The sequence below is a fragment of the Lynx canadensis genome, chromosome C2, assembly GCF_007474595.2.
Source record: "Lynx canadensis isolate LIC74 chromosome C2, mLynCan4.pri.v2, whole genome shotgun sequence".
Lineage (NCBI taxonomy): Eukaryota > Metazoa > Chordata > Mammalia > Carnivora > Felidae > Lynx > Lynx canadensis.
This window is the reverse complement of record NC_044311.2, coordinates 56773026-56790679: the sequence shown is the minus strand read 5'-3', so window position 1 is coordinate 56790679 and position 17654 is coordinate 56773026.

Here is a 17654-nt window from a genome sequence, read left to right as displayed (position 1 = left end):
CCCAGGACTCCAACTCACAAACCATGAGATCATGACCTGAGCCAAAGTCAGACGCTTAACCCACTGAGCCACCCAGGCGCCCCAAGAATGGGAGGTTTTATATTTCCTATTTAATTGTCTTTCAGTTCACTAATCTTCTTTTCTGTGCCATGTAACTTCCAATAGACTCATCTATGGAGCTTTTAATTCTGGTTATTGTATCTTTCCATTCTAATTCTGTGGAAGAACTCTACATTTTCATTTGTATTCCCTTACGTCCCTTTATTTTCTTGAAAATATTAATCATATTTATAGTAAGATCATTGTCTATTAACTTCAGTATGTGGATCATCTATATGTCTGTTTCTAGTGTGTATTTGTGTGGTTGTGTATGCGTGTATATGTATTGGCCTTGGATGTTTATTAATTGGCCTTCCTCTGCATGCTTGATTATTTATAATTAAATGCTGTGCATTTTTACTGAAAAAAATGTATAGGCTCTGGATGATGTTATTTTCATTTTCCTTTAAGAGTCCATTCTTCCCTTTACTATGGCATGAGCTGTCATTTTAATTAGGTGTGAACTGGTAGAAGGAGAGATGTTCCCCTAGGCTCCTTCCCCAGGCAAATCTTAAAATCCGATTCTAGTCTTCCTAGGTCTATGAGACTGCCAAAAATACTAATCTGCTTTTCAAAAGCTCTCTGCTCTGCTCCTTTCTTGACTGCAATGTACCATTCCAGCATTTGGCAAATGTCCTGAAAGGGCATTAGCACCTGGTCAGGTTTATTGCTCATCCCATTCTTTTCATCTGAAACTGGCAAGTTTCTAATTTTTGTCTCTCCAGACCCATGAGACTACCGGAATTCAGGTGACTTCATCTCTTTTTAGTAAGAGTCTCGACCTCAGGTCTTTGCCCATATTCTGTTCCTCTGGGTCTGGAGTAACTGTCCTCCTTGAAAAAACACAGGTAAAGTATTAGCTTGCTTCTCTTGGTGGTTCTCCCTTCTTTGAGACTCCCCCACCCCCGGAACTTTGATTGGGGTTACCTTAGCAGCTCTCAAATCCTATCAGTTTTTGAACACATCCTGACTTTCTGATTCCAGGTGTTTGATGTATATCTTGTATTTTCCTGTCCTAGTACTATGATTAACACTTATAAGGACCACTGTTTGCTTACTGATACTGGTGTCTCATTGCTTTTAGTCCGTTTCTGTTGGTAGAGCAATGAATTTCATACACATGCAGATATATATGTGTGAGTATATATAAATACATGAAAATATATACTGATATAGGTAGGCATACATACTCGTAATTTCACATGGATACCTGCAATTCCAATCCATTAACACAGAGTTATTCCTTCCTCTTGCATTCCTTGTTTGTGTTTCCCTCCTTTCATGATAAAAACCTTACTTTCAAACATTCTATTTTATTTTTAGGGCTTATGGAACAGTAAACAGTATTTCCTTGGAATGCACTGGTATTTTTACTTTAAAGGCTAGAGGCTTTATGAGCAATATAAGCCATTTAAAGTTTATTTCTCAATGCTTTTAAAATGTATTCATTTAAAAACTCTAATGCCCACTGAGCTCAGCATCAAATCCAGATAAAGGCAATATGGAACAGAGTTTGCGTTTAGAGTCTCTATAGGAAACTCACTTACAAGAGGATGCGAATATATCTTCAGGGGAGTACCATAAAAGTGAATTTGTGAAGACGATGTTAAAATATGGTTGATAATCCTTCCTGAAAGCGCAAAACCTTTCCACTATAAAAATATAATAATGTTTGCTCAAATATTTATTCAGAGAATCACAGGGCTACCCTGAGAGGTTGTCAATTCCGTTTTCTGACCTTCAGGCAAGACCACATTTAATCTACCTTAGGTGATGAAAATGTCTTTCCTTGTAAAGGACTTCCTTTTTTGGGTAGCCCACAGTTACACTTAATATTTTTAGCTGTGAGGGAATCCATTATATGTAGCTTATACCTTCTATGATGCAGTTTAATCCACTTTATCTTCTTCCATTCTAAGTAATGAAAGAAAAATCATTTGTTATTATCTATTGAATAATATCATTTTATAGTCTTGAAATCTTGTTATCTGACTCAGCCTCATTTCTTTCTTTTATTTCCTTTTTTTTTTTTCTTTTTAGAGTTTGGCCAAGAGTTCCATGGCCTTTTTTTTTGCTTTAGCTTTATCTATTCATAAAAGTTATTATTCTGCTATCATCTATTCAAGTTATGCTTAAATTTTGACTATTTCAGAGGCCAGTCTCAGAGCAATGCCATCAAAGTGTGGCTGACTGTAACTACTATGTAAGGAGACCATAAACCTCTCATCTGTTACATGTTTTAAAGTCATGGTGCATTTCTGAATCCTTATTTTATTTTATCCCTTAGATATCAGACTTTTTTCTGTTCAGTCATATATAGCTATTTAAGCCAATTCTCATAGAAAGCCCTATTATTTAATGTAGAGGGACCAGGAATTCTAGAATAGTGCTGATAATACACCTCAACCTGACAATCCTTGAACAACTAAGAATAAGATTGCAATGACAACCACTATTTATTGAGTGCTAACATGTGGTGGCCCCTTAATCACCTAATTAAATTATTGTAAGAATCACCTAATTCAATTATTATAGCAATATTTAATTATTATAGCAATATGGCAATAAATCCTATTACTTCAATTAAATGCAGGGGACTGAAACATAGTTAAATGAACGACACAAGGAATAGAATTATTACTTGAACATGGATCAGTCTGACTTTGAATTTTTTTTTTCAACGTTTATTTACTTTTGGGACAGAGAGAGACAGAGCATGAACGGGGGAGGGGCAGAGAGAGAGGGAGACACAGAATCGGAAGCAGGCTCCAGGCTCCGAGCCATCAGCCCAGAGCCCGACGCGGGGCTCGAACTCACGGACCGCGAGATCGTGACCTGGCTGAAGTCGGACGCTTAACCGACTGCGCCACCCAGGCGCCCCGGATCAGTCTGACTTTGAAATGTGTGCTTTTAGCAATATACACTTCCCTGGGATCTTTTTTTAAATTTTTTAAAAATGTTTATTCATTTTTTGAGAAAGATGGAGTGGGGGGGCAGAGAGAAAAGGGACACAGAATCTGAAGCAGGCTCTAGGCTCTGAGCTGTTAGCACAGAGCCTGATGCAGGGCTTGAACCCACCAACCATGAGATCATGACCTGAGCCGAAGTCAAGACACTTAACTGAGTGAGCCACCCAGGCACCCCATAAACTTCCCCAGAATTTAACTTGGTTTCTAGGATTTCAGAAATTATATTAGTGATAAGACCTGATGCTACTTAGAACAATCCTAAGGGGACCAGGGGTGACTTGGTTAAGCCCCATTTCAATGTCACAGTAATCTTTGCCCAAGTATGACTTGAAAGCAGTTACACACCTGGTAATTGTAATTTTCAAGCTACCAATTACTAAGCTAGTAACTGACCCCCAAAATTGTTTTATGTAACAGAAGTAATATGGGAAGTTCTATTAGTGCAATACATTAGAATGAAAATGGAGAGGCAATGGAATAACTGAGGACAGAACAACTTTGTTGGAAGGTTAGAGGGATCTAAGAGGGTCAATTTCAGTTTGGGAGAAATAGGGTGTCTTGAGTGTCTCAGTCCATGATATCCAGTTTTAGGAGGAAAGTGATTTTAAAATGAAATTATAAATCTGAAGTGTGGTATGATCCTAGCCCCCAATTAGATAGTTACCATTTGGGGCCTGACATAGTACCTAGGTATACAGTGTAACAGATCATAAATAGAAAAAAAAAAAAGTCATCTGGTTGAGGATCTAGCATCAGTGTAAGCCAAATAAGAGGTAACACTGAGAGAGGCTATAATGGCAGCAGGTGGTAAACTCAATCCAAGTAGTGCCCCAACCATAAAGCAGACAAATTAGAATAAACACGTCTCCTACCACTATAGTTTTGTGGGTTACTAATTATAATTAAAGACAGAGGTCTAGGGATTGTGATTTCTCAGTAAGAATCTGTGGAGCTTGCATCCATGGATTAAAAAGGAAAAACAGGAGCGTCTGGGTGGCTCAGTCAGTTAAGCATACAACTTTGGCTCTGGTCATGATCTGGTGGTTCTGGGTTTGAGTCCCGCATAGGGCTCTCTGCCCCTCCACACTCTCTCTCTCTTAAAAGTAAAATAAACGTTAAAAAAAAACTCTGAAAGATATAATTACACTACACTTTCATTATTTCTGTGATCCATTTCTTTTCCCTGAGAGAGAAGAAATATCCTTCTGGTTTTATTTGAGCAATTTTATTTTTTGATCTTTTGTTTTGACAATTTAGCTTAATTCTGTTGGCAAAATACATAGTTTTTTTTTTAAACAGGAAATAAAGTTGATAAAATGAAATCACAAGGCTTTTTCCCCCCCGAGAATTAAAATCATAAATCTTGTACTTTTAGTACATTGGGGTCATGGAGTTATTCTTACATAGTTTAAATAATTTTATTTGAATTCAATGTCATGATTTTAACAATGATAATAATACTGATTTAATACAGTTTACTCCATTCCATGGTTTTTAAAAAAGTTTAATTGATAGTGAATAATAAAAGTTGTAATTTCAATTTGTGTCCTTGTTTTGGTCCGCTTTAAACTTTTATCTTGCTGCATATTCCCCTCTCAGTGTACTACTTCTACTGAAAAGGAATGTATTATTATATATCAATGTATTAATACACATCAGCACCTCCTGAGAAAATAACAGCAACAAATATTCATTGAGAGCTGCAATGTACTCAGTATTGTGCTAATCATGCACAAGTTTTAATTTTCGGTCTTCTTTGCACATTAGACACATTTTAAATTATTTTTATAGTCCATGAGATACACAGCCAGTGAAAAGAATCCAGGATCCAAATCCAGATCTGTAGGCAGCCCGCAGTTAAGGGATTGGTGAAGTAGAGTGAACAATAAACGTGATAAATGATTTTTTAGACCTAGTGAGAAAGTGTAACCAAAGGTAGGCATTGCTATTTATAAAAACATCTTTATTTGAAATAAATATGCTGTGTGTCTCATAAGTGATGTGTAACTTAAATATTTCACTTTATGTAGTGATGTTCTATATCTTGTTTACTGACTCAATGTTTTTAAAGGAAAGAATAGGTTATAAAGTTGGGGCAACCGATAATTTCAAAAACTCCTTAAGAAGGGATATCTACACTAGTAACAAAATACACTTAGCTTTAATACTTGCTATAAGGAAAGACAATTTGCTGCAAGTGAAATTGTCTTTATTAATTTATGGGTATATTCTGAATACTCAATCATTTTCACTCGCTCATCTCAAGATGTGAGGAAAGTTTTATTAGTACCAAACCGTATTTCTGCTGGTTGTACCTTTATAACTGAGAAATCACTGCTTCTACTGCCCAGGGTGAGATTGAATCTTTTGAGCAGTTTTCCTATAAACAATGACATTCAGCAGAGGCTATATTGCCAGTTCTTGTAGAAATGGCATATTTGTCTAATAGACTATAGTGAGAGCATTTCACATTTCATTCCTTTTATTGACAATATGTTATTACCATTGATCATTTCTTTGGGAAAGAAACAAAATTCATTGTCAGAAGAAAAGAAAACTCAAAGCATGATTAAAAATGAAAGTGACGAGACATTTAAATCAAACATGTGTTAATTAAGTACTTTAAGAGTTTGGCAGCTCATTCAAGGATGCCTTTAAAACTGGTCCAAACGTTATAGCAATTCCTTTTTTAAAATCAGTTTTCAAGAGGATTTAGTTGTCTTTACCATGGAAAAGCATTATTCTTTAGAAGTATTTTGGGTTTTTTTGAAGCATCTGGCTTGTTTTTAAAGCTATTAACTTCTAAATGTGTAATTTGTCTTATAGTTCAAAAGGTAAATTTGAAGAAAAACATTTTGGTAATTATAATGTCACTGGTGAACTGAGTGTACATCCTTTCAAAATAACTGTTTTGAAGATTATGGTAGTTATTTTGAAATCATCGTTGTAGTTTAATTTTTTACAATTATGTACCATATAGTAATAATTAATAATTTCCATCTTATTAAGTATAAAATAGAATCTTCAATAAAAAATGTAAGGCTAAAGTAGCTAATAAGTTTATGTTCAAGTTTTATGCTTTTAGAAGAAATTGCATAATAAATTCCCTTTGTGAAAGATACTCAAAAGTAGTTTGAAATCAATTTCAACTTATCTCCAAAATGTGTGCTAAATATTTATTTTGTGTTAAATGAATTAATTTTAACTTCACCAATAAAATGAAACTTCCCAAGGAAGAAAGTTTCATTAATACATCTTTGACAATGAAACACTTATTAAAATTCCACACAACCTGTGTCATCCTCAGAATGAAATTATTTTTTGCACCTTTGCATCATGTAGTTACTTAAAACAGCTTACAGAATTAATGTCAGGCTTCTATCCAATTACTCCTATGCTTTCCTATGTTCTTCTTGGAACTTAAAAAAAAAAGCAACTATGTTTTTAAAAGCTATTTGCTTGGGCTTTAATTTCTTGATGATAGAAAAATAAAGTATTCTGCATGCATTAAAAGTAGCTGAATTGCATTATATAAAATGAAATTAATGAGTGAGCTGGAATGAGGGAGACAAGAGCATATATAAACGTGTTGGCATATTAATATATTAAAAAAGGATACTTTCATACTATTGCAGTTCAGGTTTTCAACTGAAATATTGAGGTGGTGAGAGAAAATTAATGTATATTATATAATAGACTGTCTCTAAACTTAGACAGCAATAAGAAAGATAATTTAAATAAAAGTAAAACGCCAATGAATCTAAAAATCTCTTGTTTCAATTTCAGGCATACACTAGATCTAAAGGAGAAATAATTGGTGGTAACACTAACAGATTCGTTGATAATAGAATATTTCTCTATAATAAAAATGATAAATGAGAAAAGGAAAAGAGAAAAAAATGGATAAAGATTCCATCTGGTGTTTTGGCCATTTTCCTTGCAAATGCGATGAAGTAGAATTACTACCAACGATGAATGAAAACCAGTTACGTCGTGGCCAATACACTCAAAAGCACATGTTCACTTGCCACTCAGCCATCTTTACAGAATGTAGTAAAACCACGGGACTTTAAATTAATGTATTTCCATCCCCTACTGGTAAGAAACTGGATTCATCAATTTGAAGGTTCTTAAATGTGTGACATGTGAATACTTAATTAGAGGCTGGACAGTTCGTTTTAAATACCAGCAGCAGAAATTACATAACCTTCTTTTCTCTTGTAAAAGAGAGCCACCCTTTACCTACAAAAGACTGGCCAGGTTCCAAAGGTTTTAGTTCAGGAGCAGCAAGCATATGGTCTGTAGCCGTTTTATTACTAACTCCCTGCACTCATGGGAGGGAAATCCATCTACAACAGCACTCTGTCCCAATATGTCTAAGGTCCTTTTACTGTTTCAGGATCTCATTCAAGATACAATGTTACATTTACTTGTCATGTCTCCATTGGCTCTTTTTAGCTATGACAGATTCTCAGTCTTATATGCAGTTCCTTGTTCCTTTAGTCTAACAGACTCATTTCTATGGTGACATAGGTCTACGCCTGTCTTCCACCCCTTAATTAGGAGGTTTCATATATTTGTAATACAGTTAGATTATTTTCCACTGGCTGCATTTTATTTTGGGATGCCCTGATTGTCTAAAATTGTTTTTTAATTTGCATACATTAGAGTTCACTATAGGTTTGTAAAGTTCTATAGGTTTGGACAAATGCATAATTTTATCTATTCGCTATAAAATGGTTTCACCAACTTAAAAATCCCCTGTGCTGCATTTACTTCTCCTGCTCCTCCTTTTCTGAACCCTTAGCAACCACCATTGTTTTTCCTGTTTATATACTTTTACATTTTCCAGATGTCATGTACTTGGAATTACATAGTATGTAGACTTGAAGACTGGCATTTTTTTGTTAGCGGTATGAATTTAAGCTTCCCCCACATCTTTCTGGCTTGATAGCTCATTTTTTAAAATCACTAAATTGTGTGCTTGGGTGGCTCAGTTGGTTAAGTGTCCAGTTTGATTTTGGCTCAGATCATGATCTCACAGTTCATGAGATAGAGCCCCATGTTGGGCTCTGTGCTGACAGCCTAGATCCTGCTTGGGATCCTCCCTCTCCCTCTGCTCCTCATCTGTTCATGTTCTCTTTCTCTCTCAAAAATAAATAAACTTAAAAATAAAATAAAATCACCAAATAATATTCCATTGTATGGACGTACCAGTTTCTTCATCCATCCACCTGTTTAAGAATATTTTGTTGCTTTCATTTTGGGGCAATTATGAATAAAGTTGCTGTAAATATTTTTATGCAGATTTTGTGTCAACATAAATTTGATAGCATTCACCAGGAAAAATGTCTGGGTCTGGCACTTTGTTTGTTGGAAGTTTACCAATTATAGATTTATTGTTAACTTATATATATAGGCCTATTTAATAAATCAGTTTTCCTTGTGTGAGATTTTGTAGTTCAAGTCTTCCAAAATATTAGTCCATTTAATCTGTTATTTAATTTGAGGTCATAGATTTGCTTATGGTATTTCTTTATTCCATTCCTTTTGATAATGGGATCAGTAATGATGAGCTCTCTTTAATTTCTGCTATTGATATTGTATATATTTTGTCTTAGTTTGCTTGGGTAGAGTTTATTGATTTTATTTCAAACAACCAGCTTTTGGTTTTATTGATTTTCTTGTTTCCCATTTTCAGTTTATTTGATTTCTGCTCTTTCTTTGTTACTTTTCTCCTGTTTAACTCAAACTGAAGTTTATCTTCTTTATCTAGTTTGTAAAGTATAAGTTTAGATCATTTATTTTATATCTTCCTTATATAGTAAAACTTTGGATTGTAATTTGTTCTGAGAGTGTTCTACAAGACAAGCAAACATTTCTAATAATTTTTAACTTAATAAATAAGTAATGTCTTGCAATGCAAGTAGTATGGGTTGCCAAAGTCACATGAGCACTGCTGAACCAATGGTTCTTCTCTCGCTCTCTCTCGCTCTCTGTCTTTCTCTCTGAAGGATTGTGGGTGATCGTCTCCCATGCTCAGATGCTCAGTCTCAGGCCATGGTGTTTGGCAGGAATCAGTGATTTTTCAGAATGTTGGAAGATGCCTACAACTGGTACCAATGTATTTTTTGTCACTTCAAAGCACCTATGGACAGTCCTTTGGTTTTCTATCTAAAAGCAAGCTCAGGAATGCTTTGCTTCATTTTAGGTCAGGCTGCCTGCAGATACAGACCTTTTCCTCTGCTGCCTTGCTGCCAGTTACATTAACTACAGTATATGACAAGAGTTTATTAATACTGTACCGTAGTCAGCATCTGTGCCAGCATATACAATGCCCCCCATGCAGAAAAAGGTTGAAGAAAGGCAGTAAGAGTAGATGTTTAAGGTGGAAGTGAAGAAGGAAATCATCGAGAAGTATGAACGAGGTATGCAAGTGGCCGAACTTGCAAGATTTTATAAGAAGTCCATGTCTGCATCTCATCTGCTGAGGAGGAGAAAAAGGAGGAGGAATCCCTCACTTCAAATGAGATTAGGAAGATGTGTAAAATGTAGGAAACAGTGCAAAATTTTGTAGAAAAGCACCATCCAAATAAGGCTGTAGTAGTGCGAGTGATGAATGTGTTTAATGACAATGCAATGTCACATTTCCCTGAAATCCTCAAAAGGAGGCAAAAGCAAGTGTCTTTGGATAAGTTCCTTGGTAAAGCTGCAGGAACAGAAAAAGATCCCATTGAGCCGATAGATAGCACTGATTCCTTAGTGAGAGTGAAAGTTGTCCTACAAAATAACCCTCCTCCCTTATACCAGCCATGAAGTTTTTTCAAAGATAAGAGCACATTAATTTGTTTATGTTTCTTTATATTTTGTATTTTCTTTGTTATTCTGGATTATATTACATAATTATAATCATTTTTATGTGAGTATTTCTGGGTTGTGGAATGAATCATCTGAGTTTCCATTATTTCTTATGGGGAGATTCGTTTCAATATACAAGTGCTTTGGATTACAAGCATATTCCCAGAACAAATTATGTTCACAAAATAAGGTTTTACTGTATTCTATGATTTTTTAAAAATGTTTTTATTTATTTTTGAGAGACAGAGACAGAGCGTGAGTTGGGGAGGGGCAGACAGAGAGGGAGACAAAGAATCTAAAGCAGGCTCCAGGTTGTGAGCTGTCAGCACAGAGCCTGATTCGGGGCTTAAACTCAACAAACCGAAGGATCATGACTTGAGCTGAAGTCTGACACTTAACCGACTGAGCCACCCAGGCACCCTTACTGTATTCAAATATAGGCATTTAATGTTCTGAATTTCCATCTAAGCATTATTTTTGCTTTGTCCCACAAATTTTGATCAGTTGTATTTCCATTTTTACTTTAAAATATTTTAAAATTTCTTTTGAAATTTCTTCACTGATCCACGTGTTTAGAAGTGTGTTGTTTAATCTCAAAATATTTGGGATTTTCCATCTATCTTTCTGTTATTGATTTTTTTCCAATTAAAATATATTATTTTTGTCAGTATTTTCACTTTACGTATCCCTCTAAATACAGCAGACCCTTGAACAGCATGAGTTTGATCAGCACGGGTCCACTTAATCTGCAGTTTTCTTTTGATGAATATAATATAGTACTCTAAATGTATTTTCTCTTTATTTTCTAAATAACATTTTTTTTTCTCTAGCTTACTTTAATTTAGGAATACAGTATATAATCCATTTAACATTCAAAATATATGTTAATCGGGGCGCCTGGGTGGCGCAGTCGGTTAAGCGTCCGACTTCAGCCAGGTCACGATCTCGCGGTCCGGGAGTTCGAGCCCCGCGTCGGGCTCTGGGCTGATGGCTCGGAGCCTGGAGCCTGTTTCCGATTCTGTGTCTCCCTCTCTCTCTGCCCCTCCCCCGTTCATGCTCTGTCTCTCTCTGTCCCAAAAATAAATAAACGTTGAAAAAAAAAAAATTAAAAAAAAAAATATGTTAATCAACTTTTTGGTACCAATAAGGATTCCGATAACAGTAGGCTATTAGTAGTTAAGTTTTGGGGGAGTCCAAAGCTATACTTAAATTTTTGACTGCACGAGGGGCTGGCATAAAGCTCCTGCATTGTGTTAAAGGGTCAGCTGGATTAATTAGCAAACATTTGAGGGAAATTTTTCATTTGATTTTCACTTTTTCATGTGACTGCAGAAGGTTTCTTATTGCTACGGTTCTCCATGTTTCCCCTCCCTTTCCTATCCCTACCCCAATTTTTCCTATGTAAGATCAGCTATAGGAAATACTGGGAATACTTTTCTTCTGGCAGATTTCCTAGAATTTGGAACTCCTCAAACAAGATGTAAATCATGGTTAAAATCCATTACAAAAGTATGGATAAGTTTATTTTGGACACCTGTATAGACCCCCTTGATGTGATGTTTTTTCTTTCAACTTTGATTCAATTTTTGTCTGAAAGTTGTAAGTTTAGGTTGGTTGAGGTATGTTTTATGATCCACAATGTAGTGTATCTTGATGAATGTCTGATTTGAGCTTGAAAAGCATGTGTATTCCACTGTTGTAGGATGGAGTATTCTACAAATGTGAATTAGATCAAGTTGATTGATAGTTCTATTAAGGTCCACTATATCCTTATTGATTTTCTTGCTTGAACTATCAGAAGGAAAAGTGTTAAAAGTCTCTTACTATAATAGTGGATTTGTTTACCCTTCTTGCAAGTCTATCAATTTTGCCTCAACTGTTTTGATATCATTGTTAGGTCCATGCATATTTAGAATTGTTATGTCTTATAGAATTGACCCCTTTGTCATTATGTCTCTTTTACCTATTTATTTATTTTAATTAATTTTTTTTAAAATTGAAGTATAGTTGACATAATGTTACATTAGTTTCAGGTGTACAATATAGTGATTCTTTTTTATATATGATAAGTTTTTCTATTCTGAAGTGTCCTCTGAAATAATAGAGCTACTAAAGCTCTCTTTCAATTAATGTAAGCATAATACATTTTTTCCCATCACTTTCCTTTGGATCTATTTTTGTATGTTTAAAATGGGTCTTACTCTCTTTTTTTTCTTAATTCACAGAATTAGAGGAGGGTTAACTATAAACTGCAAGTAAGAGAAATATTTGGAGACATTGTACCTCAAAGGAGAAGAAAGAAATATGGGAGCATATACCAGGAGATGGGCTGAAAATTATTTATTAGGATTTTTGACAAGATAAATAACAGTATCTGTGTCAGATTGTATAAGTTACCCTGGCGTTAAAAAACAACAAACAAACAACAGCAACAACAACAAACAGTGCCACTATCTCTGTGACTTAACCCAGCTAATATTTATTTCATGTTTGTGCAACGTGTGCTTTGCTTTTTCATTTTTCTAGAATCATGGAGGCTGGGCATATCAAAATCATCAGTCTTTCCAGAGCTCCATATCAATTAAGTGGCTTAGGTATTGCTACGTCAGGTGAAGAGAGCTTGGTAAATCACTCATTGCTTGTCATCACTGGGAATAATTTAGTCACTTCACAAAAGAAGTTGTATAGAAAACAAATGAGCAATGAGTAAATGTTCTCATCATTAGCCATTAGGGAAATCAAGTTAAAATTATGATGAGATCTTATTACATCCAACTGCATTAGTCAGCTGGGCTGCCATAACTACGCACTAGAGAGTAGGTGGTTTAAACAACATGCATTTGATGAAGGTACTCGTTGATCTGGGTCTTGCTGAGGACTCTCACCTGGCTTGTGGATGCGGCATTCTCACTGCACCCTCACATGGCCTTTCTTCTGTGTGCTCATGGAGAAAGACATTTCGGATGTCTTTTTCTTTTCTTATAAGGGCACCTTTCTATCTGGACAAGGACCCTACATTTATGACCTCATTTAACTATCTGGACAAGGACCCTACATTTATTAGCTCATTTAACCTTAAAGTCCCCATCTCCAAATATAGTCACCTTGGGAGTTAGGGCTTCAAGATGTAAATTTTGAGAGAAGGCAAATCAGTCCAAAACAACAACTAGTATGATGGATAAAATAAAAATACTGATAATACCCTGGTATTAATAAAGATGCAAAGCATCTGGACTTCTCAAATATTGCTGACTGCAAAATGTTACAGTCCATCTGGAAAACATTTTGGTAGTATCAAATAAATGAAACATACACTTACTGTATGACTAGGATATTCAGTTCCTAAGTTCTTACCCTAGAGAAATTAAAACTTACATTCATTGAAAAAATCTACTTTTTTTATTATTAAAACAATAATAAATAAATCTGGAGGAAAATTTCGTAAGAACTCTGTTCATAATCATCCTAATCTTGAAACAACTCAAATGTGGTTCAGTGAGTGAATACACAAATTGTAGTATATTATCCAAAGGAATATTGCTGAGATGGTTACTTTTATGTGTCCATTTGACTGTATTATGAGATACTCAGATATTTGGCTACAGATTATTTATGAGTACATCTGTAAGAGCCTTTGCAGATGAGAGATTAAGCATTTGAATTGGTGGACTCAGTAAAGCATATCGCTTCTCCTAATGTGAATGGGTATCATTGAATCCCTCAAGGATTATAATGTGATTTGATATGATTTTCCTATTAATTCTGTTTCTCTGGAGAACCCTGGCTAGTACAACTACTCACGATAATAACAATAGGGGTATATATATATATGTCAAAGGTTCTCTCTACATATCAAAATTTACTTGCTTGGTGATTCTATTTATATAATATGCTCAAAAATAAAACTAAAGTGTTAGAAAACAGATCAGTGGTTGCCAAGTCTTTGTGTATAGAAAGCATGAGGGAGTATTTCAGGTGATGAACTATTCTGTATCTTAGTCGTTGGGGTTACATAAATCTACACATATTTTAAAACTCATAGAACTGTATATAAAAAAATTTAGATTCACTTTATATTAATCTATGTTTGTTTATTTTTGAGACAGAGTACAAGCAGGGGAGGGACAGAGATGGAGACAGAATCTGAAGCAGGCTCCAGGCTCTGAGTTGTCAGCACAGAGTCCAGTGTGGAACTTGAACCCATGGACCTGAGAGTCATGAGATAATGACCCACGGACACGAGATCATGACCTGAGCCAAAGTCAGATGCTTTAACTGACTGAGCCACTCAGGCGCCCCATTTAAAAAATAATTTTTTTAAATAAAATGAGTCAATTTTAATGAACCTTTTGTGTTCATATAGAAAACAATAGGCAAAAATCACTTCAAAAAACAGAAATACTGTCCCCATAAATAGATTCTGAAAGATAACTAATATAGGAATTTTACGTATAGTACAGGTGACTTTTCAGTTTCGCGAGGAAATATATGATACATTCAATAAATGGTACTAACACAATTAATTAGTCATGTTGAAGGAATTCACGCAATTTAAAAAATAAATTTCTACTGGATTCAATATGCAAATGCAAAGAATGCTTACAACAATAAAAATCATAACTTAGAAAAATGTTTTGGAGATTTTCACCATTAGCAATTCTCTTCTCTTTACTTACTAATAAAGCCTCTGTGTTTTCTCTACGCACGTTTATGACCACCTAAATAAAGACCACTTTCCCCAGCACCTCTTGTGACTAAGTCTTTTAACTGATTAAATTCACTCCAGTTTTAAATGGAAATGTTCATCTTTTCCAGGAAGCATCCATTAAGGAATGGGTACACCCTCATTCTGCTTGTGCAGTTTAGGAAATTTACCTAGGTCTCTTTTCAGGGGTGTTCTAAACTTTGTATCTCCCTTAAGATGTCCTTTTTCTATTGTTAACCATCTTCCATTCTTCAGGTAACCAACTTTTGAATTTCTTGTAACTGCAGATCTGTTCCATTACATACCTTTATCTCCAGTGAAAAGGTAGGACACACAGTCTTCCTTTTCATAGTTTTACATAGTGTTTAATTTTACTTTATACAACAGTCCAACATAAACTTATGAAATATGTGTAACTTTAAGTTTTTCTGTTTTTATTTCACATTCTTAGAAGCTGGAGGATAATATGTGGAAAAAATGTTTTCAGCTAAATTATTAAAAATGAAAAACAAGTCCTTTTTCTTTGTTTGGCGTATCTTCTTTTTCTCCACATCAGCCTCAAACATGGACAGCAAAAAACAAAAAGATGAAGAGCTAAAAAACAAGCTAATGCGGATGGCTGCCTTAGGGGGAAAAGCCAGCCCCAGGGCACAACTGCCAGACTGAGACAGTTGCATGTAGCAGTATTCTGGGAGGTTTGGTGTCTGTTTTGACAAACAGTAATTACATTAAATCACATAAATATTATATGCGTATGTGTGTATGTTATGTGTGTGTGGGAATACTCTCTCATTATTACAGGATTTGATTTATCTATATATTTTCCCTTATACTATCATGTCATTTTTAACTTTTGTGACAGTTATTTGTTAAACAAGTAAATTTGACTGAGAATTCAGCTGAAAGCATGGATACGTTTTTAACCTTAATTTATGTGTTGTATATGGTTTTATCTTACATGCCGGGAATTTGTCAGCTAGTGCAATTAGGACATTTGCTTGATTAGTCTGGACCAACTTCATTTCAAGAAAAATATTTTTAAAGAGAACGATAAATGATTTACTCTGAAATTTTGCTCTTAAATCTTTACATGTAATGAAAGACTTAACATGTGCAAATGCCTCCTGTTTTCTCAGAAAGATTAAGAAAGTGCATTACGTAAAATAAAAGAGTAGATGGTTCTTAATCAACATCAAAATTTCCCATTACCAGTGAGTCACTTTCCTTCTTGATGTTGGTAACCCCGCTAACATCACACTATACAAATGAATATTTTAATACATATTATGAAGTTGCATTCATATAATAAACACACATATTTTAACAAATAATAGATTTGTATATTATTTTATAATTCTTTGTTTAGAGTAATGCACTACATTATTTACTAAAACTACTTAATTATCGCTAGATTATGAGGAATACGAAAGGCTACCACTTCCTAAAGAGAGAGCAAGAAATGTGTCTTTTTGTAAAGGAGAAATATCTTACCACATAGTCATGATTCTAAGTTTTGCAACACAATTATAACACATATCTATATATTTACATCCACATACATACAAAATAATACAAAGAGTAAAATCGTTTTTAACAAATGAAGATTTCTTTTAGAGACTTTTATTCCCCTGACAGTTATAAATGTTTCCACATTTTCAAAGATATTTCCATAGATAGTGGTCGCATTTATTTAATGTTTCTTCACCTGATAATGGACTTATTTAAATATTACCTTGTTAGAAATCAATAAATATATAGGTACTTTATGTTTTAATGTTATAAAACCAAATCTCTGATCTACTCAATTATATTCTCTAGGTTTTAAATTTTGCAAACTTTTCTCCCCTCAAAAATTATATTATCATTATCAGTTCACATTCTAATCTAGGGTCCAAAACAGTGTTTCTTTGAGTTGGGTTCTCAACGTACTCATAAAGAATATGTTGTCATCATCACTGGAAATGTCAGTAGTCAGTCTGCTTTTTCGATTTTTTGTTACTCCTGCATCTATAAATTTAATTACACACAATCACCATTTGTCCTGTCTGTTACACAAATGTTGCTACAAAGACATTACAATTTACACCTTTTAAAGATATAATATTTTACTATTTCAGAAAATATCATCCAGATTTCTTTCCTTTTATGTATTACTTAAAATCTTCAAAAGGTAAACAAAATGTAAATTGTCTGTCTCTAAAGATAGGTTTTGTTTTATTTTATTCTTTTTTGTAAACTGTATGGTGTCTATAAAATAATAAAAATAATAAAATCAGGGAAATATGCATTTTTCAGAATGTTCTTTCCAATTATCTTAGTGATAACATAAAAATTTTATCTTTCATTTAAACTGCATCATTCCGTATATTATATATATAGATATACATTAACATATACCTATTTATCTCTGAATATTTTGAGAGAGGGAGAATATAGTTCAAGAGAGTCAAAAATATTTGCAAAGATACAGGCACACTTTTTTTCCCTCTCAAAACCCCTAGCAGGAGTGAGCTTTGAGAGGTTCTGGGGTCAGATGCTTGTGTACTCATTGACAGAGATGATAATGATGCTTCTGACAGCACTGAGATGCTGCATGCTGTATGACAACGAGCTTGAAAAGGCATCACTGAAGGTGATAATAATGAAGACCAGCAGGAGGACATATTTCAGACTGAGAAGCTAGGAGGGTATTATCGGTCTGATGGAACAGGCTGAGCTCTGGACCCATGCGGATGTCATTCTTCTTTTATTGAGAATCCTGCTGAAATAGATACCCTGTACTCTGGGATAGGCTTTTTTGCCGCAGCTTAAGAGACTGAAAAACATTCTTCGTGCAAAAGCAAGTCTAGGGAAGGATAAAGTCCACAAAGAAGGGTAACATTTATTTAAAAAGCAAGAGACTTGAGAAATCATCTTAGGATTTTAATTTTATCATAAAAGGATGACAAGTTATGTTACATTTTACTGTGTATTTATTAGTAAAAACTTAAATATTGACTTTCTTCATCTACAATCAGTCATTC